Genomic DNA, 27,786 nt, shown 5'->3' on the forward strand with positions numbered 1-27,786 from the left:
ATGCATGCATACATATTAGCTAGTTGGAAACAAACCGACATAATTAATTAAAGAAGCCCGGAACTTCAATTTAATAAGCATGTATATGAATAGCTATATATAGTCTATGAAAAAAAAATAAAGTTAGTTAATGGATTAATCAATTAAGTGCAAAAGTGTATGCCAGGTTTCAAAGTTATTTCCTAGCTAGCTCATACACTCGCAATTAATTCAAGAAAACTAATAACAAAGTCTTGACATGCATGATCAGTAAAGAAATCTACCAGAAGCTAAGAATTATACAATTTTCAATTTAAGTTTAATGATTGAAATAAAACGGCAGAGAAAGTAAATTAAAAGAACTTGAAAGACGTTGAAACAGAAAAATTGAAATTGATGCATAAATAGAATTCATATGAAAAGTTGCACATGCATTAATGAAGATGAGTGAATACCTGGAAGCGGATCGGGGCACATATGTTTGGGTGCGATAATTGACATGAACAATTAAAGGCCCCCCATCTAGTGCAATATTATTTTGGGAAGGACGTTTCTTGATGGGTAAACTGGTTTCTTGATGGACTTGTGTATTAGAATTCAATTGGAACAGAGAAATAACCGCAGTCATATCAGCAGAATCCGCGACTTCAAGATTCAAGGCTGACAGAGAGATAGCTGCAGCAGCAGCAGCTAGATCAGTAGATTCTTCCGACCCTTCAGATTCAGATTCAGAATCAGAATTCTCATTAATGTGATCATTTGTATCCGCCATTTTCTTGATTTTGTGATTATTGTTTAATCTTTTCACACAAAAATAGAACCTGTACTGAAAGAGAAAAGATGATGGATGAGAGGGATCGGAGAGGAAATATATATCGATCGATGGTGCGAAGAGTCTGCAAGGAGGGAAAAACTACTGCCAACTGAAATTTATCTCTCTTTTTATTTTTTATAATATAATATTATTATAGCAACAATATAAAGTAATTAAACATTATTCTAATTTTGATGAGTTTAATTTGAGCCGATGTTTTCGGTTATTTTCTTCCCCAAACACGTTCATTATATATCCATTGTAAAATAATTGCATCATCAGGGAAACAAGATACATTGACAAAGATATACAAAAGTATTCATATAACTTTGATTGATTATTTTTGTAGGTGAGGTACCGTTGATGATATAAACTAAAAGTGCTAGACTCGATAACACTTTTTTTTTCTTTATGGCGACTTGATAACACGTTTTATTGTATCTTTTAGCTTCTTTTTTCATATAAATACATGCGTGATTTGACCAAGTTCTCCGATTGAGTACTGAGTATTGTGTGTGTTCGACGAGCTATTGTCGGACAAATTAAATGTAAAATTGGACTAAACCAATTCAAAACTATATTATATGTCTGTAAGTTCTGTGGGTTAGGTTTCTATATGGTTCATGGCCCAATATATTCATCCCATATTTGATAAAGTATCATAAGCGATCAGATCACAATATCACGCAAGATTATCATGTCCTTAGTTTCCTATGCTCTCTTGGAACATTACCAGCATTTAAATTTGGAGTGTTTATTATTAGATTGTTCCAGTAGTAATCAAATTCCAACGAGATCACGCAGATCAAATGAGGCTTGTGTTCAAAGATCCTAGAATTTCAAACAATATTGGTATATATCATAGCTATCATATTTGTAATGAGTATTATATACGAACAACTCGATCTCATTGATCACTTAAGGTGCCGAGCCTCCAAATTTGGTTTTTTGTGATGCCAAAACTCAAAGTTTATTTAAATTATGACTGAATTTGATGGAACACGGTTTAAAATGTATACAGCAATTATCAAACTTTTATCTCCCAAAACACTATTGAAAGATTTGTTGACGACACGTTGATTCCACAAGTGTTCAATTTCGTCTCACTGCAACACTGTTTTGATGTGAAATATGTGAAATCTTTAATAGTTTCATATTTCTCATCCAATTGCAAAGAATGGCTTCATATATTCAGGCGCGCTCTTGAGAGAGACGTACTAATCCATAGTACTGATAATTATAAAAACTAGTATTTCGCACTCAACATTTCGTTTTTTTAATGAACTAAATAAATAATAAATTATAAAATTAAAAATAATAAAAATATAACGTTTTTTTAAACAAATATTCACAAAAAATATATCTTATAAAGTGAGTGTCACTTTTGTAAATAAAATAATATCAAAGGGCATAAAGTGAGCTTTTAATGGCTAAAAAAAGAAAACCGTATAAAATGACTATTTCACCCAATAATTTTGGTTTTATTGAAAATGAAGTTAGGAGATAATGATAATTTTAAATCAAGTTTCACCAATTAGTTGAATGTTTGTTAATTAAAGGATCTCTACTTTAATAATGTAGTAAGATAGTAAGATAATTGTGAAAATATTTATTCATTCCGTATATTTCGAAGTGGCAATGATGGATATTTATTTTGGTAGGCTCTTCCACCAAACACGTTTCGTACACTAGAAAATTTACTTCAGCGATATTGTCTCTCGAGTGAACTTAATCATCTTTTTTTTAGCAATATATCTCAATCTATCCTAGAGTCGTATAACAAAGTCGATAAATCAATAGAAAAATAAAAATATGAAACAATAATGCGATTATTTCAAATAAATTATATTCTATTATTTATAAAATACAACCACAAACGTCTTTGCCAATTAAAAAAAAATCAAATTAGTTTGCTCAAACATAATTGGAAAAAACATGTCCTAATAAACAAAGTAACTATATATAAGTAAATTACACAAAATGCTAAGTCTGAGAAGGTAAAATTTGGCTGGGTATTGTGATCGTATATTCGTATTACCATCAAGTCAGTCATAATGTCTAATTTACCAATTATGATGACCATTTAGAATCTAACGCTTTGACCCACTGAGTCACAACCCTATGCACGTCACTGCAAAGAAACACGGAGCTTTGCCATGGTTCAATTTGCAACGCTTTTGCGACGGTTTATCCTAGCGTTGCAAAACTCACCGTAACAATTTAATTGCAACGGTTAAATCAAACCGTAGCAATATTTGCTACTCTTGATAACTACCGTGGCAATATATTGTTCGGATTTAAAATGACCGTCGCAAATATTTGTCACGGTTAAAAATTAACCATTACAAAAATTGCAACAATTTTAAGTATAGCGTAACAAACTTTTTGCCACGTTTTTATGAAACCGTCGCAAATTTTGCAACAGTTTAAAGACAACCATAGCACAATTTTCCACGGTTTTTAACAACCGTTGCAAATATAAATGACTGTAAAAAAAAAATAATTTATATATTTAATTATTAATACATTAATATTATTATTATTACTAACTAAAATATACTAATTAATCTAAACAAATTTATACATAAAATTTAATTACTCCAAAATATTAAACAAAAGCGCACACCAATTATCCAAATGTCTAATTCAAAAGCATAAACCACATTACACATAAAGGATCCAATATCTCAAAACAAACAGCAATCTAACGATACAAAAGCTGCGACCAATCTGACGGCTGCTGCGTCTCGTCGTCGTCACTCCCGTCGGCGTCGCCCCCACCTGTGTCATCATCCCCATCGTCATCGTCATCGTCATCGCCGCGACATGAAAATGAAATTAGAGAAATTTGGAAAAAACAGCGTGCTGACACATACCATCAAACCTTGCATCGTTGGAGGAAGTATGGCAGGTTGCCTCCTACGATAGATCAAGCGATATGGGCGACATATCTTGCACATTGGGAGAGAGAAAGTTGGCGGAAGATGGCGGCGGCGTACGGGAAGAACAGGCGTAGCGAGCCTGCTGGTCCAGGGACTGGTTTGACCAGGCACATCGCGGGCTCGAGACCCTCCGCTCTCGCAGCTGCTGCGTCAGCTACGGCGACCTGTATCGCCTCATTCTGTGCGGCCATCGACGACTTCATTTGGCTAGAGCCACGAGGACGAGGTGTCATCTCATCCTAGTATATGGTATATGCAGTGGAACCGATACCATATACCCGTCGATGATTAACATCACCGACGACACCGAAATATATCGCATTCACCTGCTCAGCGGTGGGAGAGTGTTGGGCATCTCCAGTATGCCTCAGTGGAAACTGCTCGTCGATACGACGATCCACCTCTTCCTGTTTTACCAAATTACAAATTTATATGTATGCATATGCCTCCAAATTTAACATTTCGTAAAAAATAAAGCATAATTGAATATATATACGTACGCTGATTTGCTGGGACTTGCCATCGGCAAAGGTCCCGTTCGCCCGCTTGTGCATCTTGAGATGTAGTTCATAACTGTTTGGGTCTCTGTTAAGCTCTTCACGCTGCATTGAACGTACACACATAGATAATTATAAGTGACAAATAATTAATATGATAATAATATTTATTATATAATACTTTCTTATATTATGTAATCAGATATTTCTTACCATACTCGCAGCATGTAACGCAACCAGTCCCTGGACCAGCAAACTCGCTACACCTGTTCTTCCCGTACGCCGCCGCCATCTTCTGCCAACTTTCTTTATCCCAATGTGCAAGATATGTCGCCCATATCGCTTGATCTATCGTAGGAGGCAACCTGTCATACTTCCTCCAACTGTGCAAGGTTTGACGATATGTGTCAGCACACTGTTTTTTTCAAATTTCTCTAATTTCGTTTTCATGTCGCGAATCCCACCTATACTTGGCCTGTTAATAAATATAAAAATAATTTAATTTAATCAAATTGCATTTTAGATCAATAATAATAAATATAAATATTGTAACCAATTTTGATTAATACAAAAATAACGTACAACAAATAAATCCCAATAGTAGTCACGTTGAGTCTTAGTCAAATATCTCCAAGAGTAGGCTCATGTAAAAATTTGTTCTTTAAACTTTATTTTAACAAACGAAGGTATGCCGTTCTTCGGTGGAAGAATCCTGCAAAATAAATCCAAAAACCCTGAACAGAAAGCACCATTGGGATCCATCTTACTTGACTAAATATTAAAAAAAAAATTATATATTAATACAAACAATTAAGTTAATTAAATAATTATAAGTTAGGCAACTAATTAATTAAAATGTATATAGTTATAAAAAAAAACATCAAATAATAAAACACATATTTTACAATTAAACGAACGCAGTACAAACTATATTTATTAATTGCAACACATTTATAAATTTTTAAAACAACCATCATCCCTAAACATAGAATTCTAAATCTATTCACAATAAATGTTTCTAAACTATGAACACCGAAGTTAAATGTTATACACTATATAACTATGAAAGTTAAGAAATTATCACAACTAACCTACTTTTAACATCCAATGATGATAGTAAAATAAAACTAATATACTATCAATTTATTCAAATTACGCAAACCATAAATTACTTGATTTCAAAAGACGGTTTGTTTACAGTCACATAAAAACAAGTAAAATAATCCTACACATAAATTATTTAGTCTGGTCATAAATCTTTAAAAATTATTAATATTTGTATAAGATAATTCATTAATCCTAAAATATTAACATTGTAATTAGATGTACTTCATAAATCAATGATCGACTTCAATTTTAACTTTTATAACTTAATTTAAACAAAATTATTAATCATATTATATTTCTAAACATTTATATTTTTATAAAAAATTTCATCAAATATCGCAACTAACATAACATAACAATATTTTAACTAATCCTTAAACATTATTTATAATATTATATTTCTAAAAAATAACAAAATTAAATATCCAATAAAATCGGAGCATACAAGCAATATTATTTATCATATTGTATGTCTAAACAACAACAAAATGAAAAAATCAATTATGATTCGAGCATACAACATAATTTATTTGAAGATATCCAATTACAAATTACATTACCGGTGGCGGACAGCGGCGGAGACGTGCGAAAGCGTCGGAGAGCTAGGACAGCGGCGGCAGGCGGTGGTTGTGTACGGCGACAGCCGGATCTCGTAAAATAACCAAAAAATCCATCATTTTTTTTTGAATCAAACATCAAATTAACGCAATCGGAGATATTTTCGAAGGATATAGTCTTATCAACGGCGTAGGGTGCGGCAGCGGCGGATAGGCGGGCCTTAAGAACGGCGGCGCAGCTGTGCTCGGAAAAATTGGAGGAAAACCACAAATATTGGTATGAAATTGTAGCTTACATCGCGTAGAATTCAAATCTAAGTTTAAGTTGGTGTATTTCACGGCCAAAAGCTCCGCGGAGGACTTAGGGGCGGCGGCGGGTAGGGTTAGAAAAGAAAGGGAAGAACGGGTGAAGAAGAAGAAATTAAGGAGGCGGGCGGTCAAATAATAATATTTGCCACGGTTGGCACAAAACCGTGACAAATTAACATAACTGTGCCAAAATCATAATATCATTTAATTTAATTATTCATAATTACGTATTAATCATAGATTCAAATTTTGTAAAAATCGCCATTAATGACCATATTTTGTAATGGACTATGAAAAAAATTCAAAACAATAAACCATGATATTTAATTATAAATTAAATTTGCCACGGTTAAGAATAAACCGTGACAAATTTTGTCACAGTTTAACTAAACCGTGGCAATTATGTTTTATTAATTTTTTTCTTATAATTTATTGATTATTCTTCAAACTTTATAAATAAAACACGATACAGTACATGTCAAAATGAATGATAATTGTTGGGATCAAATTAAATAATCAAGTGACAAAATTTGTCACGGTTTATGCTTAACCGTGGCAATTTTATTTTATTAATTTTTTTCTTATAATTTATTATTTACTCTTCAAACTTTATAATATAATACGATGCAGTACATGACAAAATGAATGATAATTGTTGGGATAAAATTAAATAATGTAAGTAAACATCGCAATAAAAAAACCTTACTATGTGATAAATTATTTCATTATTGATAAAAAAGCATATTTTACACCGGAGTACATGTTAAATGTTAGATCGATACTACTCACTATTTTCAGATTGGTTGTTTGTGTCTTCATCTGTGGATTCTTGAACATTGTATGTATCGCTATTTTGAGTTCCGGTGTCGATGTCGTTATCGTACATCACGGTGACGTCAACAAGACTTTGTGTGTTCAACAGTAGTTGTGTTTCCAATCCATGACTTTGACTCTCGTAGTTTTGAAATGCCTCGTTTGCAATATCGTCGGCATGGTCGATGTCACCTCTGATTTGAGAAACGTAATCGCGTTTTCTCATCCCACTGACGTAGTCCCAATCGGATACCGTTTTCTTTGTTAAAGGGTAAGTTAAGTACACAACTTGTGAAGCTTGTGTACAAAAAACAAATGTATCATAATAACGTAGTCTTCTCTTTCGGTAGATTTCGACTATTTTATACTTCGGATGAACTCTGGTACCCAATTTGGGATGCATATCAAACCATGTGCATCTGAAAAGTACAGTCTTATTTGGTGAATCACTATAGTACTTTACCTCTAGTATCTCATCTATGATGCCATAATAGTCTGTCGACGTCCCATCACCAGCAAAACCTCTAACATGGATCCCTGAATTATCTGTGGCTTTGTGAGTAGAATCTTCTTTCGTATGAAAGTTGAAACCATTAAGACAATAACCCCGAAGACACTTGACTTTGGATAGGGGACCGAGAGCAAGTTGTCTTACATCTAGTGAAATGTTACAATATTGATTTGCAATTGCCTGCATGTTAATTTCATTTTGTTGAAACAGTAAATGTCAATAAAATAAAAATGACGATATTTTATACATTAAGTAGACAAAATGAGTTTGACTAACATAGTTTTTGAACCACGGGAAATTTTTTTGCTGTAATTGTGAATCGACGTCTGCGTTACTAATGTCAGGGACACTTGATCTCAAGTGGTTCTCGTACATTATGCATCAAATGAAAGTAAAAACAAATAATAAATAAATATTCATGTGATATTATATGAGACACGCAATAATGTTATCTCGTTACGATACTTACTGAACAAAGGACCTCGTCTCATCACAATTTAACAGCATATATGTTGAAAGAGAATGATATTCATTGTCTTGAAGATTTCTAGACTTGGATGCACCAATAAATCTGCCCACAATTTTGAACACCGATATAGTATCTGTCAATCCCTCATTCACAGCTTGTAGTAGCCCGTAACCAAAATCAGTAATTAAGGAATTAATCATAATTACTTGGATAGAGTTCGGAAGCTCCGAAGGTGAGTTCGGAAGTTCCGAACAGGATCGGAAGCTCCGATGCAGGATCGGAAGCTCCGATGGTATTACGTCAGGCATGACGTGTGGCAAGATCGAAAGCTCCGATCACCCCTATCCGAAGTCAACAAGTGATATTTTGACACGTGGCAGATCAGGATCTTCGGAAGCTCCGATGGCAGGATCGGACGTTCCGATCGAGGTTCGGACATTCCGATCGAGGATCCGAAGCTCCGATCGTTGTCTATAAATAGAAGGCCGAGAATTCATTTTCAATTGCCAATTCCGAATTTCCTCTCTACTCTAGTCGTATTCGAGTTGTTCTAGCCTCCCTAGGCTTGACCCGGGAGTCGTCGAGGCGTTCGATAGTCGTAGCAGAGTTGTGCCCAGGTTCTGAAGGCATCAACATCAAAGGGCTAACGACGGACGAAGGTATAGCTTTTGCTTCCTATAAATATTTAGGAATATGCAATAGCTTAGTTAAAGCTTTTAGAGCACTTTAATGATAGTAGTATCATTTGGCAGTGTAGAGCAGACTATAGGCGTGGACCTAGAGTTGGTAGAGCTTGCACTGTTTTGAGGTACGAAAGTACTGTTCGAGATATCCTGACTGAGTATGCATGTATTATGTGACTGCATGATTTATATGTCATTAATTTATGCTGCATTCATTTGCATACTGAGCTATCTCCTTCGAGATGTCTGTTAGTAGGGTTTTTCCCTATCCTGTTAGTGGTTGAACTTCCATCGATTTGGGTCCGGCATATCCACTTGTATTATGGTATGGGAGCCACCTCCTGAAGCGACGGCACAGCGTGCTACATACCAGGGCCCGGTCTGTCTCTGTTATCTGATCCTTGACCTCGAGTTTATAGGGAGTTCACTTTGCATGCATGTATACTCATACTCTCGTACTGAGCGTTTTATGCTCATGTCTCGTACTCTGTGTTTCTGGACACCCTATTTTGTGGGGCAGGTTTGCGATTGGACGAGGCGGGTGGATCCAAGAGGGGCTAGTCAGTGGTTGGCCAGCTGGAGCTTCGTCTAGGTTTTATTTCTGTTGTTTTGAGGTTGATACAGCTATTCGATTTGGTTGTATAATATTAGATAAATTACAGATTCCTTTCCTTGGGTTTGTATTTGTTTATGGTTTCCGCAAGATTATTCTGATATCTGTTTAATTAAGTTAATTGCATGCCTAAGTTCTGTTAGTAGGTGATCCGGGTAAGGGTAACTACATTTATGGTATCAGAGCATCTAAAAGTATTCTTGGGATTTAGTCTTATCATGAGGTATTTTTGTAGATGGCAGATCGTGATGACCAGAGTTCTCATGGCAGTATTGGTGGGCGTTGGGGTGATGCCGACCGAGAGCATCGTCGAGAACGGCGTCATCGTCATCATGACGACGAGCGTTTCACTGTGCGTCGATTCTTAGCTATGGGTGGGTCCTAAGCCCTTAGGTGGAGGTGAGTCTCCGGAGGATGCGGAGAATTGGTTAGACCGCATGGAGACGACTTTTCAGACTTTCCACTCCACCGAGGAGAAGACGATGGAGACCCTTGGCTATCTTCTGGATGGGCGAGCCCGTAGGTGGTGGAGGTTTACTTCTGCACCCTTTATTGCGGCGAGAGGAGTGGCCACCTGGGCCGAGTTCCGCACAGCTTTCCAAAAGCGGTATTTTCCTCCTGCACTCCGTCAGTAAAAGGCAGGCGAGCTACTGAGTCTGCAACAGGGAGCCATGTCTATTGATGAGTATCAGCAGAAGTTCTTTGATCTGCTATCCTATTGCCCCGAGATTGCTGATAGCTCAGAGATAAAGTATAATCTGTTCTTTCAGGGCCTTAACCCTGAGATCCATGACCGTGTGGCGGTTGGCAACGACATGTCCTATGAGGGTTTGGTGAGCCGTTGTCACCAGGCAGAGGACAGCATTTAGCGGAACAGGTCTTTTCCTCAGTCGAGGCCTGCTAGTTCTTTGGGTCCCCGTGCCCAAACTTTTAAGAAGTCTGGATCTACTTCTTCTTCCTCTGGCTCTGCTGGTGTTGTCCGTTACGGTAAGAAGGACAAGTGTGATCATTGTGGGAAGAACCATCCATCCGACAAGTGCCGTAGAGCTTCTGGAGCTTGTTTCCATTGTGGAGAGACTGGTCATATCCGGAGGGATTGTCCACTGTCTGGGGGAGGCGGTTCTGGTTCTGGTTCAGGATCTGGTTCTTAGGCCACCGTTCAGCTGAGGTCACAGGGACAGCCTGCTTGGAGTTCTCATTTGAGACCACGAGCTTCTGGCCAGGTGTTTGCCTTGAGGCATGATCAGGCAGTGGAGGAGAATGAGAAAGTCATCGCAGGTACATTTCTGCTTTATGGTATACCTGCTCTTGTACTTATTGACACTGGTGCATCTCATTCCTTCATTTTTGCACGTTTTGTTAAGAGGCATAAGTTACCATGCATTGCACTAGACGTAGTGATGTCTGTTTCTACTCCGACGGGCCAATCTGCTTTGGCTAAGCGTCTAGTGATGGGTTGCCCTTTAGAGTTTGAAGGGAACATTCTGTTAGCGAATCTCATGGTCCTGGCGATGGACGACTTTGATTGCATTCTGGGAATAGATATGTTGACTACCTATCGAGCTTCAGTGGACTGCTATCAGAGATTAGTACGCTTTCATCCGGAGGGGAGTGAGAGCTGGTTTTTCTATGGAGAGGGAGCGCGACCCCCGATGCCTTTGATATCAGCTTTGAGAGCCTGTCGAGCTCTAGAGTCTAGTGGGGAAGGCTACCTTATCTATGCAGTTGATTTGTCCGCTGAGAGTATTGGGATAGAGAGCATTCCTGTTGTGGATGAATTTCCAGATGTATTTCCTGATGAGATTTTGGGTTTTCCTCCTGCTAGGGAAGTCGAGTTTGGCATAGAGTTGATGCCGGGTACTTCACCTATTTCTCGAGCACCGTATCGTCTGGCTCCGTCAGAGATGCGTGAATTGAAGAATCAGCTACAGGATCTTTTGGACAAGGGGTACATTCGTCCTAGTGTATCTCCTTGGGGAGCTCCTGTTCTCTTTGTAAAGAAGAAGGATGGGTCGATGCGGTTGTGCATTGACTATCGGCAGCTGAATCGAGTCACTGTGAAGAACAAGTATCCGTTGCCTCGTATTGATGACTTGTTTGATCAGCTGCAGGGCACGTCAGTTTACTCCAAGATTGACTTGAGATCTGGGTATCATCAGTTGAGAGTCCATGATCAGGATGTAGCCAAGACTGCATTTCGTACTCGCTATGGGCATTACGAGTTCCTAGTGATGCCATTTGGTTTGACTAATGCGCCGGCTATATTCATGGATTTGATGAACCGTGTTTTCAGGGAGTATTTGGACAAGTTTGTCGTGGTCTTTATTGACGACATCTTGGTGTATTCGCGTAACATGGAAGAGCATGTTTCTCACTTGCGGTTGGTACTGCAGACTCTTCGAGATAAGCAGTTGTACGCCAAGCTGAGCAAGTGTGAGTTCTGGATGGATAGAGTGGTCTTTCTTGGCCATATCATATCCAGGGAGGGGATTTCTGTTGATCCAAGCAAGATTGAAGCGATACTTAATTGGTCACGTCCGACGACAGTTGCTGAGATCCGTACTTTTCTGGGTCTAGCAGGGTATTATCGTCGCTTCATTCTGAACTTCTCTCAGTTAGCTCGACCATTGACGCGGCTTACTCGCAAGGGTGTGGACTTCGAGTGGTCCTCCGAGTGTGAGGAGAATTTCTGTGAGCTTCGACGGCGGTTGACTTCTGCGCCGGTGTTGGCATTACCGTCAGGATCTGGAGGGTATGTGGTATACACTGATGCTTCTCTTCAGGGGTTAGGTTGTGTTCTGACTCAGAATGGGCATGTGATCGCTTACGCTTCTAGACAGCTGAAGCTTCACGAGGACAACTATCCAGTCCATGATTTGGAATTGGCAGCCATTGTGTTCGCTTTGAAGATCTGGCGTCATTATCTGTATGGCGAGAAATTTGAGATCTTCACCGACCATAAGAGTCTCAAGTATTTGTTCACTCAGGCAGAGTTGAACATGAGGCAGAGACGTTGGATGGACTTGCTTAAGGACTATGATTGCAAAATTAAGTACCATCCGGGAGCTGCTAATCTCACCGCTGATGCTTTGAGTCGCAAGGTGCGACTATCCGCACTTCAGACTTGTTCGATGTCTAGTGCGATCAGTGACTGTTGTACTTCAGGTTATACCTTCAAGCATAAGAAAGGTATGCAGAGTATACAGATGTTTGCAATATTATCTGAGTCAGCTTTGTATTCGCGGATTCGAGATGCTCAGATGTCTGATTCGAAGACCCAGCGTTTAGCTCGTCTAGCTAACGAGGGTAGCTCATCTGGATTTCACTATCAATCAGATGGATTTCTGTGTTTGTTTGGTAGGCTTGTGATTCCGCAGGATGAAGAGTTGCGAGAGGAGATTTTGTCTCAAGCGCATCGCACTAAGTTGAGTATTCATCCTGGGAGCAACAAGATGTACAAGGATCTACGTACTCGTTTATGGTGAAAGGGAATGAAACGCAGTATTTATCAGTTTGTTTCGAGATGTTTGGTGTGTCAACAGGTCAAGGAAGAGCACCGATGACCTGGAGGACTGCTTCACAGTCTGCCTATTCCTGAATGGAAATGGGAGTTTATCAAAATGGACTTTGTGACCCATTTGCCGGTATCCCCGAGAAACTGTGATGCTATCTGGGTTGTGGTGGACCGACTCACCAAGTCAGCGCATTTCATTGCCTATAGCCGAGAGTACAATGTGGATCGTATGGCTCGATTGTACATTCAGGAGATCGTTCGACTTCATAGAGTGCCTGTGAGCATTGTCAGCGATCGGGACCCCAGGTTTACTTCTAGATTCTGAGGGAGTGTTCAGTGTGCGATGGGTACTACTCTCAGTTTGAGTACTGCCTATCATCCGAAGACTGATGGTCTGTCAGAGCGCACTATCCGTACTTTGGAGGATATGCTTAGAGCTTGCGTCATGGATTTTGGTTCAGCCTGGCAGGATCATTTGCCATTGATCGAGTTCGCGTACAACAACAGCTATCATACTAGTATTGGGATGGCACCTTTTGAGGCGTTGTATGGGCGACGTTGTCATACTCCACTCTTCTGGGAAGAAGTGGGGGAGAGACAGGCTGAGGGACCAAAGTTTATCCAGCAAGTGATAGACATTGTTGATCAGATCAAAAAATGGATTAAGACTGCACAGGATCGTCAGGCCAGCTATGCTAATACCAAGCGTAGGCCATTGCAGTTCGATGTCGGGGAGAAAGTGTTTCTGAGAGTGTCACCTTTCCGCAAGATTCTCAGATTTGGCCTTAAGGGCAAGTTGTCTCCCAGGTTTATTGGTCCGTTTGAGATCTTGGAGAGCATTGGCGATTTGGCTTATTGGCTAGCTTTGCCATCACATCTTTCCAGTATTCACGACGTGTTCCACGTATCTCTGTTGCGACGATATGTGGCGGATGAATCTCATATTCTGCAGCGGTCTGAGGTTCAGGTGAGCAAGGATTTGACTTATGTTGAGAAACTTATTCGTATCCTGGATTATAAGGATAAGGTTTTACGGAACAAAGTCATTCCTTTAGTTTTAGTTCAGTGGCAGCGCCGAGGCACTGAGGAAGCTACTTGGGAGCTTGAGGACAGGATGTGTGAAGACCATCCTGAGTTGTTTTGATTTCATTCTTAAGTTGTATTCAGTTGCAAACTCTGTAAACGTTTGATTTGAATAAAGAATATTTCTGATTTCTGTATTGCATTCAATACTTAAGATCTGATTTCGAGGACAAAATATCTTAAGTGGGGGAGAATGTAGTAGCCCGTAACCAAAATCAGTAATTAAGGAATTAATCATAATTACTTGGATAGAGTTCAGAAGCTCCGAAGGTGAGTTCGAAAGTTCCGAACAGGATCGAAAGCTCCGATGCAGGATCGGAAGCTCCGATGGTATTACGTCAGGCATGACGTGTGGCAAGATCGGAAGCTCCGATCAGGATCGGAAGCTCCGATCACCCCTATCCGAAGTCAACAAGTGATATTTTGACACGTGGCAGATCAGGATCTTCGGAAGCTCCGATGGCAGGATCGGACGTTCCGATCGAGGTTCGGACGTTCCGATCGAGGATCCAAAGCTCCGATCGTTGTCTATAAATAGAAGGCCGAGAATTCATTTTCAATTGCCAATTCCGGATTTCCTCTCTACTCTAGTCGTATTCGAGTTGTTCTAGCCTTCCTAGGCTTGACCCAGGAGTCGTCGAGGCGTTCGATAGTCGTAGCAGAGTTGTGCCCAGGTTCTGGAGGCATCGACATCAAAGGGCTAACGACGGACGAAGGTATAGCTTTTGCTTCCAATAAATATTTAGGAGTATGCAATAGCTTAGTTAAGGCTTTTAGAGCACTTTAATGATAGTAGTATCATTTGGCAGTGTAGAGCAGACTATAGGCGTGGACCTAAAGTTGGTAGAGCTTGCACTGTTTGGGGTACAAAAGTACTGTTCGAGATATCCTGACTGAGTATGCATGTATTATGTGACTGCATGATTTTTATGTCATTGATTTATGCTGCATTCATTTGCATACTGAGCTATCTCCTTCGAGATGTCTGTTAGTAGGGTTTTTCCCTATCTTGTTAGTGGTTGGACTTCCATCGATTTGGGTCCGGCATATCCACTTATATTATGGTATGGGAGCCACCTCCTGAAGCGACGGCACAGCGTGCTACATACCAGGGCCCGGTCTATCTCTGTTATCTGATCCTTGACCTCGAGTTTATAGGGAGTTCACTTTGCATGCATGTATACTCATACTCTCGTACTGAGCGTTTTATGCTCACGTCTCGTACTCTGACACCCTATTCCATGGGGCAGGTTTGCGATTGGACGAGGCGGGTGGATCCAAGAGGGGCTAGTCAGTGGTTGGCCAGCTGGAGCTTCGTCTAGGTTTTATTTCTGTTGTTTTGAGGTTGATACAGCTATTCGATTTGGTTGTATAATATTGGATAAATTACAGATTCCTTTCCTTGGGTTTTTATTTGTTTATGGTTTCCGCAAGATTATTCTGATATCTATTTAATTAAGTTAATTGCATGCCTAAGTTCTGTTAGTAGGTGATCCGGGTAAGGGTCACTACACAGCTGCTGTCGTGTTTTTCATCGTCCTCATCTCCCTAGTTTTGATTGACTCATTGAAATAATGCTGAAAAAATATGGACGCTTCTTTGACCAGATAAGCATTGCAAATCGATCCTTCTACGCGTGCTTTATTCCGAACAGTTTTCTTCAAAGTACGTAAATATCTCTCGAATGGATACATCCATCTATCTTGCACTGGCCCACAAACAAGGGCTTCGTACGGGAAATGTATGCATAGATGTTCCATCGAGTCGAAGAAGCTTGGTGGGAATATTTTTTCCAATTTGCACATAATCAGTGGTATTTGCTCGTTCAATCTTAGAACATCACTTACTTTGATATTACGTGCAGTTAAATCCGTGAAGAATAAACTAAGTTCTATCAAAACCTCTCACACATCTTTTGGTAATAGTTCCTTAAAGACGACGGGTATAAGTCGTTGCATGAACACATGACAATCATGATTTTTCAAACCAGACACGCGTAACTTGTTCATGTCGACGCACCTGGACAGTTTGGACACGTAACCATCTGAGAATCGAACATCTTTCAGCCATCTACAGAAGGCGCATCTTTCTTCTTTTTTGAGGTAATATATCGCCTTTGGTTATATGTCGCTGCCAATATCAAAATGCAACTCTGGTCTTATAGACATGTCAACAAGGTCTGCCCTAGATTTTGCGTTATCTTTTGTTTTTCCAGGTACATTCATTAAAGTATTGAAGATGTTATCAAACACATTTTTCTCGATGTTCATCACGTCCAAAGTATGTCTGACCATGTTCGAACTTCAGTAAGGCAACTCCCAAAAAATACTTCTCTTCCTCCACCCGCTTGCTGACATTTTGTATAACTCTTTGTTATGCTCTTCAGTGTCCACTTCGTACGATGGTAAAAAACCGTACGAGTCCAACTCGTCGAGTAATTCATGTCCGGATCTCATAGGTGTGGCATTGTGCAACACAGTGACCTCTTCTGAAAAGATTTTTACTCCGACGCAATGGATGATTGACGGGAAGAAACTTTCTATGATTGTCAAACCAACTTGTTTTCCTGCTATGTGTTAGTGTGAACGCCTCCAAGTCTGACATACAATGTGGACATGCTTGTTTACCAGCGGTACTCCAACCAGATAACATTGCGTAGACAGGAAAATCACTAATAGTCCACATCAGAGCTGCTCTCCAAGTGAAGTTTGTACGAGAATGAACGTCGTATGTAATAGCACCATCGTACCAGAGTGACTGAAGTTCTGCGACTAGTGGTTGTAGAAATACATCAAGTTTGTCTTTTGGGTTCTTTGGGCCAGGAGCAAGCACAGTCAGAAACATATACTCATTTTTCATGTACATCCAAGGAGGCAAATTATATGGAGTCAAAATCACATGCCAAGACGAATACTGCTGACCTGACTGACCAAAAGGTTGGAAACCATCAGCAGAAAGTGCTAGTCTCACATTCCTTATCTCGGAGGCAAAAGTAGGGTGTGTGTCTGTGAAGTTGCACCAAGCAGGTGAATACGAAGGGTGAGTCATCATTTCTCCGTCATACACATGCTCGTGGTACCATCGCATGGGTGACGCCGTTGCTTTTGAGGCATACAATCATTGGAGACGAGGCGTAAGGGGGAAGTAATACATACGCTTGTAGGCTATTTGCTTCATATTCTTCCTAGATCCACGAGATCGACTTTGTTTGTAGCGTGGATGCTCACAGAATCTGCATGCCGTCAACTCGATGTCTGTGCCCCAATATATCATGCAATTATTGTTGCAACAATCAATTTTATCGACCGACAGCCCCATATCCTTGACTAATCTCTTGGTTGCATTGAAGTTCTTTGAAAATTTATGATCGGCAGGACATAACTCTATCATTAATTGACACATGTCATTATAATTCCTTTCAGACATGCTATGCTCATATTTCATCTTCAACAACCTTGCAAGAACAGACAATAAGATATGTCCATGTGGATTTCCTTTCCAAATCTCCTTCTCCGTCGATTTGATCATATCATATAAAGCTCTAGCAATCATGTTAGGATCCTCCTCGGTGACATTGATGTGGGGATCTTCGATAACATTGGCATCAGGATCCTCGTTCACTACCACCTCATTAGTTACATTTGTGTAATCATAATAAGATTGTTCGCCTCCATATTGGTATTCATTGTCAGAATATGAGTTTGGATTCCGTATATTTGCAAAATTGGGTGGCATATCATCTGTGCTCGTACGCCGACTACTTCGAGACGAGGATGGTGCATCCATATTAACTCTTTCAAACGATGGACGGATGTAATTTTCCTCATGAAAGTACTGACCGGCTAAATCAGTGTGATATAAATCTACTGGCAAGCGTACCAGGTCAAGTAATAGTAAAGTGGACAAAAAGTCCAAGTATCGATCCCACAGGGACTGTTGTCAATTCTCAAGAATTAATTATTTTACTTAATCTAGACAAAATCATAAAGAGAAATTTGATTTAAATAAAATAAAAATTTAAAAATAAAAACTGCTTAAGAAATAAAAATTAAAATAGCTGAAGATAAAAATAATTAAAACAAAGACAACCAAGACACACGTAGGTACCGAACAAATCATATAACATGTAGTCGATTCAGGACTCAGATTTAATCTTAAATCACGGGAATTGTCCTATCTTGTTCAAAGGTCTATTTCTAGAACAATCAAACCTACTCAAATATTGACGAATTAATCTTTCGTAATTCTAATCAAATTTGAATGCATTAAATATTTGTGAAAATTCAGTTTACACCCAAACCGCACACTGAAACCAAATTCTATTTCTAGTCGGTTTTACAATATGTTGATTATCAAAGTGATCAAAATCGAAACCTCCTCTGTCGACTTGGAATCGATTAACATGCAAGCAAACAGTTGATCAGACTATTCACAAGACAAATATAAATCTGACAATCAATAAAATTAAATCAACTCTGAAAAATCCCAAACAAACATCCAAGTTTTCTACATGAATTTGTTCGGCCCAATCACGCCGTCTTGGTTGAAAACAAACTACTCAATAATTGAAATTAGAATTAAAAAATAAAATAAAGAAAGAAGAACAAAAGAAGAAAAAGTGTAGAAATCTTCTCCCAAGCTTTGAAGCCGCCTCCCTTGTGTTGTCTGCGTGTTCGGAACCCTTACTCTGATGAATAGATCGGTATTTAAGTGTCCAAGGATCTCTAAAAGATAGCATCCTTTTCGACCAAGAGTTTCCAAATATATGGAATCTGCACGCCACGCTCGCTCGAGCGAGCACAGGTCTCGCTCGAGCGAGCAACTCTTTGTCCCGGAAGATTTTTGGCAAGTCTGGCTCGCTCGAGCGAGCACCGACTCTCGCTCGAGCGAGTGGATTTTTCTGCTCTGTGCGATAATTTAAAAATTCATATCTTAAGTTCTAGCCGTCGGATCGAGCTGAAATTTGGACAGCAGCTTTCAAACATCTTTAACTTCATTTTGAACAGTGAAGATCGGATTTAGATTTTTCTAAAATTAAATATGATTTTTCTACCAAAGATGCTCCATAATTCACACTTCAAAAATCCACTTTCCTACAAAATCAACCCGAGGAGTGAAATACACACACATGCACTTAAAACACATAAAAATACATAAAATAAAATGAATGCACACAAAATAAACATAAAAATAACAAGAAATAATGCAAACAAAATGCACTTATCAACACCCCCATACTTAAACCTTGTTCGCCCTCGAGCAAGACATGCAAAAACAATATGCAAACAAAAACATAAGTGAGGACGAAACATGAATGTGCACAGCCTCGAGAAGTTCAATCATAAAACCAAAAACACAGACATGCTCTCAACTTTTCATAATACACTTTCGGTTTAACGTGAACGTGTGTGTGTGAAATGTCATTCCGGTTTCATGCAACTTAGACCAAATTCGTTTCAAAACTGCTTAGCGACCTATGACAAATCAGTGCAAGTTTTACTCTTCAAGTGCTCATTCCTTCCAATGACCACTAGAAAAAAACCCACCTCCCTTGAGATAATGAATTACACACCTCCGGATTTTGCACCCGGTATTGCTTTAGCCCCAATAATTACCTGCTGACTTAGCTATAACTGGCTAGGATACGAAAAATCATTCTATTTTTTCTTTCTAATCCCCTCGTCTATAGCCCGGATGGAGCATCAATCACATTTAATCCGCATACTTAGCCTTAAATTTAATCTTTTATAGGATTTTAATCCTTTCAAGGCCCGGATGGAATTGTATACAAATTTTTTTTTTCTAGGTGCGCCCAAGATCATAAGTGTAAACTAGAGCCTCATCAAAATTCATAGAACACAATTAAGATCCACAAACCACCTATTGCCGTGCAATGGTCAAACAGACAAAAACTTCATCAAATCTTTCGTTATAATTCACTGGTCTAACATTAGTGCTTAAAAATATTCACGGTTCAACCTACAGTTTCTCATGTCCAGTCAAGAGCAAATTTTTTTTTAAAAAAAATAATTTTTCAAATAAACTTCATCATCATTGGCTATTATGACTCATCTTACTCATGCAAGACTAAACAAACAACAACAACAACAAACTAGATGCAAACAAACACAAAACATGACAGATGCAACACAAACATAACAAACAATGCAATAAACTAGTCTACCCCTCATACTTATCCAAAGCATTGCCCTCAATGCTTTAGAACAATGAACAGAATGCATAACAAACACACAAATGCAAAGACGAACAAAAACACAATGATTACCTTGAGATAAGCAGTGAATTTCGAAAGGCAATAGAATCTTCTTCAAGATTAGATTCCTTCACTTCCTGTTGTACTTCAAAAAAATCATTGTAAATATCATTAGATACTTGAAAAGCAATAGACTTACCTTTAGTGTCATCTTTGGCTTCCATATCCATCTCATATGTGCGAACATAACTTATCAACTCATCCAAACCCATTATAGATGTATCTTTTGATTCATATATAGCACAAACTTTCGTGTTAAATCTTTTAAGGACATAACGAAGCACTTTGGACACAAGTCTTTTGTTTGAAATAGGATCACCAAGAACAGATTCTTTATTTGCAAGGCTCTTCAATCTTTCATTATATTCCATGATGGTCTCTGATTCCTCCATTCTCATTTTCTCAAATTTTGAATTTATGAGACGCATCCTTGTCTTTTTTACACTTGCCGAGCCTTCACAATGAGTTTGAAGTTTTTCCCAAGCATCCCTTGCACAAACACAAGTACCAATTAGATTAAACATGTTCATATCAACAGAAGTAAAAATAGCATTAAGAGCTTTTGCATTATAAATAGCCGCAGTATTTTCATCGGCTGTCCATTGTGCTCTTAGCTTTAGTTCGGGTATATCATCATCTCCCATAGGCGGTGACCAACCATCAAGAACACGTTGCCAGGCCCTGGACTCAATGGGAACAAAAATAACACTCCCCTGGTTTTTGATTCATCCTCTTCCTTCATGACAGTATCTGCTGGGACAGCAGCAGCAGACTGTGTATATCGGCAGGCTCGGCAAACTGGAATGGGAAACAAGTAAAAATTAAATAAAAAAAACAAAAACAAAAAATAAAATAAAAAAACAAGGGAAAGAACTCTGGGTTGCCTCCCAGTCAGCGCTAAATATATAGTCTACAGCCCGACTATGCAGAAGCAACCATCAAAGAGTGGTTGCCGCCCATAGTAAGAATCATAAGACTCTACGTATGGGTTTTGATTTCCATCGCCCTCAAGCTTGGCGTGATATATGCATGGGAAGCTCGTCGGTCCAACAACACTCTTCAAGAACTGATTATTTTGGAAAGAGACTCCGAATATAGGCTGAAGCTCATCGAGGATGTAATACTGTGGTGTTGACGTCAATGAAAATAATGGATCTTCAAGTGGTGTGCTTGTAAAGTCCATTGACGAGTTCAAGTCCTCCGCCTTGAATGTTTCTTCCTCCTCCACTGTCACTTTTAGCTCATCTTCACATGAATATTCCTCAAAAAATATTTTCTCTTGCTCTGGCTCAATTACTTCATTCTCTTGGCAGATCTCAAAAATTGGTTCTCTAAGAAGCGCAATCTGTTCATCCAAAAGACTCAAAGACTTGATGCGGCTTTCTAAGAACTGATTTGTCGCTGTCTGCCATCGCACCATGTTCTCCAATTGAGCCACATGATCCTCAAAATGCCCTATACACTCTTCTTGATTTGTGGAGTTGAATTGTGGAGGATATTGGTGACTCCAACCCTGCAGTGAAGGATCACAATGTCAATGGTAGTCAAAATCTGTCATATCATTTAACAAGTGCATAGCACTGTTATAATCTCTGTTGAACAAGTGACTGCCAGTTGCCCAAGCTCCATAATCTATCCAACTTCTTGTTGACTCATCCAACCCACCATAGAAAATTTGAACTAGAGTGTAGTTTGAAAAATCATGGCATCGAAATCTGTTCGCCAAATCATTGAATCTCCCCCAAGCATCATAGAAAGGCTCCGAGTATTGTTGGTCAAACCTTGTGAACACCTGTCGATGATCCATCTCCAAGTACCTCACAAGCAAAAGAAAAAAATAAAAATAAAAATTAAAAATAACGAAAAGAATGAAAAGATAGAAGGGAGAAAAATGTCTAGTCTCAAGCAAATAATCTATCCTAATATTAACTAAACAGTCCCCGGCAACGGCGCCAAAAACTTGACCGGCTAAATCGGTGTGATATAAATCTACTGGCAAGCGTACCAGGTCAAGTAATAGTAAAGTAGACAAAAAGTCCAAGTATCGATCTCACAGGGACTGTTGTCAATTCTCAAGAATTAATTATTTTACTTAATCTAGACAAAATAATAAAAAGAAATTTGATTTAAATAAAATAAGAATTTAAAAATAAAAACTGCTTAAGAAATAAAAATTAAAATAGCTGAAGATAAAAATAATTAAAACAAAGACAACCAAGACACACGTAGGTATCGAACAAATCATGTAACATGTAGTCGATTCAGGACTCAGATTTAATCTTAAATCACGGGAATTGTCCTATCTTGTTCAAAGGTCTATTTCTAGAACAATCAAACCTACTCAAATATTGACGGATTAATCTTTCGTAATTCTAATCAAATTTGAATGCATTAAATATTTGTGAAAATTCAGTTTACACCCAAACCGCACACTGAAATCGAATTTTATTTCTAGTCGGTTTTACAATATGTTGATTATCAAAGTGATCAAAATCGAAACCTCCTCTGTCGACTTGGAATCGATTAACATGCAAGCAAACAGTTGATCAAACTATTCACAAGACACATATAAATCTGACAATTAATAAAATTAAATCAACTCTGAAAAATCCCAAACAAACATCCAAGTTTTCTACATGAATTTGTTCGGCCCAATCACGCCGTCTTGGTTGAAAACAAACTACTCAATAATTGAAATTAGAATTAAAAAATAAAATAAAGAAAGAAGAACAAAAGAAGAAAAAGTGTAGAAATCTTCTCTCAAGCTTTGAAGCCGCCTCCCTTGTGTTGTCTGCGTGTTCGGAACCCTTAATCTGATGAATAGATCGGTATTTAAGTGTCCAAGGATCTCTAAAAGATAGCATCCTTTTCGACCAAGAGTTTCCAAATATATGGAATCTGCACGCCACGCTCGCTCGAGCAAGCACAGGTCTCGCTCGAGCGAGCAACTCTCTGTCCCGGAAGATTTTTGGCAAGTCTGGCTCGCTCGAGCGAGCATCGACTCTCGCTCGAGCGAGTGGATTTTTCTGATCTGTGCGATAATTTTGAAAAATTCATGTCTTAAGTTCTAGCCGTCGGATCGAGCTGAAATTTGGACATCAGCTTTCAAACATCTTTAACTTCATTCTAAACAGTGGAGATTGGATTTCGATCTCTCTAAAATTAAATATGATTTTTCTACAAAAGCTGCTCCATAATTCACACTTCAAAAATCCACTTTCCGACAAAATCAACCCGAGGAGTGAAATACACACACATGCACTTAAAACACATAAAAATACATAAAATAAAATGAATGCACATAAAATAAACATAAAAATAACAAGAAATAATGCACACAAAATGCACTTATCAAGTACCAATTGTAATAGTTAGGAACAAACTCATACCTGCACAAGTGTAACTTGACCGTATTCTCATCCCAATAAGATAGATTCTGACATTTCTTATGGTTACATGGACATCTTATAGTTCCGTCAGGTAAACATGTCAGATTACTATTCGCAAAAGCAACAAATACCTCGATCCCATTAATGTATTCTTCATTCAATGATCCATTAACAAATCGCCGATCCATCCAACTTCGATCATAAACCATGCGGTCCTACAGTAAATTAAATATAACAATTGCATATTTGTATTATAATAAGGTACCAGAGACTATTTTATATAATAACATTATATATTATAGATAATGTATATAGAAAAAAAATTACTAGATAGTATAATTATAATATAATCACGCCACGTTATTGTATATATGTGACAAAGTGAAACGACCCTATCTCTATAATTAATAAATAAATATGCAAAATTTTTTTTTTATATATATACTTACTAAATAAAATATGTACATATATGCCCATACATATATGCACAGAATAAAAAGATTTAAAATAAATAAATAAATAAACAAATAAATACTTAAATAAAAATGCATTCTTTAAAATAAAATAAACATCTGAGTCAAACATTTAATTAAGAATACTGCAAAATAAAAATGAGTAAATTCTGCATGCACTGAAAATATTTAATAAAATATTCTAAACTCACAACCACTGAAAAATAATAAAAATGTATCATGCTAAAATATTCAAAAACATGCAAGGTGACTCAGACATCTATCACGGTCACGGGGTCACTGCATGCCCGCTCATACATCCTCGCCTCCGGTGGGAACAACCTCATCCTCAACGAACTCACCTGCACCATACCAGTGTAGTGAGCCTAGAGGCCCAACATGCTAACATAACAAGGGTTTGAAAATAATTTAAAACAATTAAATACTAATACATACATATACATGAATGAGCATGCTTAAAAATTACATATCATAACTTAACTTAAATAAACTTAAATAATATAATACATAACAATGTTGAGCAAATTAATTTTCTAACATAGCATGGTTGTATCCATAGTGTAACCTTAAATCATACATTAAATACTGATCAGCGTGGAAACCAACGTACGTGGCCGGTGACGAATCACCTCTTAAATTGGCAGTAAACTGCCCTTCAATCATATGGGGACGAATCCCCCTTAAATTGTCACACTACTTCAACTTCCAACATAAAATATTTTCTTGCTCAACCTTAAACATTAAATCATGCATAAAATATTATTTCATGAATGCATGTACTTGAATAAAATGTGTGTCCTTCATATATATTTAATTTAATTTCTTACTAACATATAAATATTAAAATAACTTAATGCATAAAAATAATTAAATATATAATCAGGACACATGCAATTTTCTCATGGGTTGTCCTGAACTGCTGGCCCTAACACTCAAGCCCATTTTTCCTTAAATCTGGTCCATTAACACTGAGAATGGCCCAATAACATACTTAAGCCCAAGAATACAATTCTAAGCCCAAATAATTAATTTAAGCCCATTAACACTCTATTCTGGCCCAATGGGCCCAAAAGCCCAAAGACTGGCCCAATAATTTCCATGGGCCCCCAAGGCCCATAAAATTAATGGACTTACTTAATTAAATTAATTAAGCCCAAAATAAATAAATTTGACTCAAAATAATTAAATGGAGCCCAATTAAATTTTAGGATTTAATTAGGCCCATTAAATACTTAGTTAAACTTAAAACTTAAAAATAAAAATACCCGAGCCCGACTCACTTAACCCGGACCCGGACCCAACTAACATAACCCATGACCCACTGACCCGACCCGGAACCCACAGCCCGACCCGGACCAGCTAGAAACCCTAGAACCCGAACCCCTCTCTTATCCTTCTCCTCGGCCGCAAGCAGCAGCTTTCCGGGGCTGCTGCCGCCATGCTCCGGCCATCCCCTGGCCGGAGAACCACCACCTACCCCTAGCCCTCTTCAAGACGTTTCCAACAAGCTAAAAACCAGCCCAATCCGAGCCCTAACGAAGGAGAACGAACCAAAACAAACTAGCCCTTATTCTGCTCGCCTCCTGCGCGCGACAGCAGAGTTCCGACCATTTGGCCGCCCAGATCCGGCCACCACTGGCCGGAGCACAACTTGGATTACCTTCCCCTATGTCTTGTGGTTCTAACCCAACTGGAATCAGTCTAAAACATGCCTTATGGACCGAGAACGACCCAATCTCCCAACATCGCTCAACCTGCGCACCCTAGGACCTGTTCTGAACCAGCTCCTCTCCTGGCCATGCATGGCTCGAACCAGGCAAGCCATTCAATCCTAGGGACCCTAAGACATCACCCCAGACGTGGCCAGCAGCCCTGGATCGGCCCCTTCCTTAAAAACATGAGTATGCATCATGAACAAGCCAACACATGCAGAAAACGTGAATAGTTCATTCAAAATCCAAAGTTTCTTACAAAAATCGAACAAGACAGTACATAATATGATGCATACACACTCACACATATACCCACTGATATGGTCTTAAAAAGTGGAAGAAAACATGCCTTTCACCGATGCAAATAAAGAGCTAAGTGCGTAGGACGTTTTCGGGACGAAGATTGGACGAAAACTTGACAAAACGATCGAAAGTTGGCTATGGAAGCTTGAAGGTTTCTACTGAAAACGTGAGAATGGGGTGGAAGGAGAAGGTGTCGGCTGATGGAGTTAGAGTAGGATAGGTTTTTGTTTTAAATTTTGATAATTAGGAATAATCTAGGATAATAACTAACATAAAATAATTAGGTAGATAATATAACATAAATATAAGATTTTAAAATTTTAAAAAATACAAAATAATCTGATATAAAAGATAAATCCCGAAATATAAATTTAAGGGATTTTTAAACATTAATAAAAGTCATTAAAATGACTTATTTTGGCTAAAAATAAACTCCTAAATAAATATATAATTAAATACTAAAATTTTCTTGACAAAACACCTTAAAATATTATTTTGAGGGTCATAAAACTCATAAAATATTTTTGGCTAAAAATATTTTGGTATCTCGTCCGTCCACGTTCCCGTCTACGCGATCAAAAGAATTAATTAAAATACTAAAAATCATAAAAATCACTAATTATGGGCTAAATGCTTAAAAATAAATTAAATCATGCACAAATAATTCACATAATTATTTAACCCATAAATCTAAAATTTAAATAATTAAATATCTTAATTATGCATGCGTATTTACGTATTTAAAAATACCGGGTGTTACAATTCTCCCCCCCTTAAATTGAATTTCGTCCTCGAAATTTAAAGTACTTACCCGAACAACTCCGGGTAGCGAGTCCTCATGTCTGCCTCGGTCTCCCAAGTAGCTTCCTCCTCTGAGTGATTCAGCCACTGGACTCTGACCATCGGTATGACCCGCGTCCTAAGCCTCCGCTCCTCCCTTGCCAAGATCCGCACTGGCCTCTCCTCATACACTAGATCTGGTGGCAACTGTAAGGGCTCGAAATCCAACACATGCGACGGGTTGGAGACATATCTCCGAAGCATGGATACATGGAAAACGTTGTGCACTGCCGCTAGCCCCGGAGGTAGAGCTAAACGGTAGGCCAATGTGCCAACTCTCTCCAAGATCTCGAATGGCCCTATATACCTCGGATTAAGCTTGCCTCTCCGGCCAAAACGCACTACTCCCTTCATAGGTGACACCTTCAGGAACACGTGATCACCTACAGCGAACTCCAAATCTCGTCGTCTGGCATCTGCATAACTCTTCTGCCGACTCTGAGCAGTCCGCATCCTATCTCGAATCTGAGTCACAATGTCAGCTGTCTGCTGCACAATCTCAGGACCCAGTAAAATCCGCTCACCAACCTCATCCCAATGCACAGGAGATCTGCATCTCCTCCCATACAATGCTGCATAAGGAGCCATACCTATAGACGACTGAAAGCTGTTGTTATAGGTAAACTCCACTAATGGCAGTCTAGTCTCCCAAGAACCCCGAAAATCAATGACACAAGCTCTCAGAAGATCCTCGAGAACCTGGATCACCCTCTCAGACTGACCATCTGTCGGGGGATGAAATGCGGTACTGAACAAAAGCCTCGTCCCCAAAGCTGTGTGCAGACTCTTCCAAAACGCAGATGTGAATCTTGGATCTCTGTCTGACACAATAGACACTGGTATGCCATGCAGTCTAACAATCTCTCTGATGTAAAGCTCTGCATACTGTGTCAAAGTATAAGTA

The 27,786-nt window shown here is 38.6% G+C and overlaps 2 long non-coding RNA genes across 3 annotated transcripts; both read right to left on the minus strand.

Annotated features, from left to right (window-relative positions):
• Positions 1 to 3,362: 3,362 nt before the first annotated feature.
• On the minus strand, positions 3,363 to 4,479 carry LOC140892386 (uncharacterized). Of its 2 annotated transcripts, XR_012152814.1 has the most exons (4): positions 4,446 to 4,479; positions 4,236 to 4,337; positions 3,670 to 4,142; positions 3,363 to 3,574 (listed from the first exon to the last, which is right to left on the minus strand). It is a non-coding gene; the product is annotated as an uncharacterized lncRNA (long non-coding RNA). The 2 variants fall into 2 exon arrangements; XR_012152813.1 differs by having other exon boundaries at positions 3,363 to 4,142.
• Positions 4,480 to 4,560: 81 nt separating this feature from the next.
• On the minus strand, positions 4,561 to 6,365 carry LOC140892387 (uncharacterized). Its single transcript, XR_012152815.1, has 3 exons — positions 5,900 to 6,365; positions 4,815 to 4,944; positions 4,561 to 4,707 (listed from the first exon to the last, which is right to left on the minus strand). It is a non-coding gene; the product is annotated as an uncharacterized lncRNA (long non-coding RNA).
• Between the last annotated feature and the right edge of the window lie 21,421 nt (positions 6,366 to 27,786).

The sequence above is a fragment of the Henckelia pumila genome, chromosome 3 (genome assembly GCF_033568475.1).
Source record: "Henckelia pumila isolate YLH828 chromosome 3, ASM3356847v2, whole genome shotgun sequence".
Lineage (NCBI taxonomy): Eukaryota > Viridiplantae > Streptophyta > Magnoliopsida > Lamiales > Gesneriaceae > Henckelia > Henckelia pumila.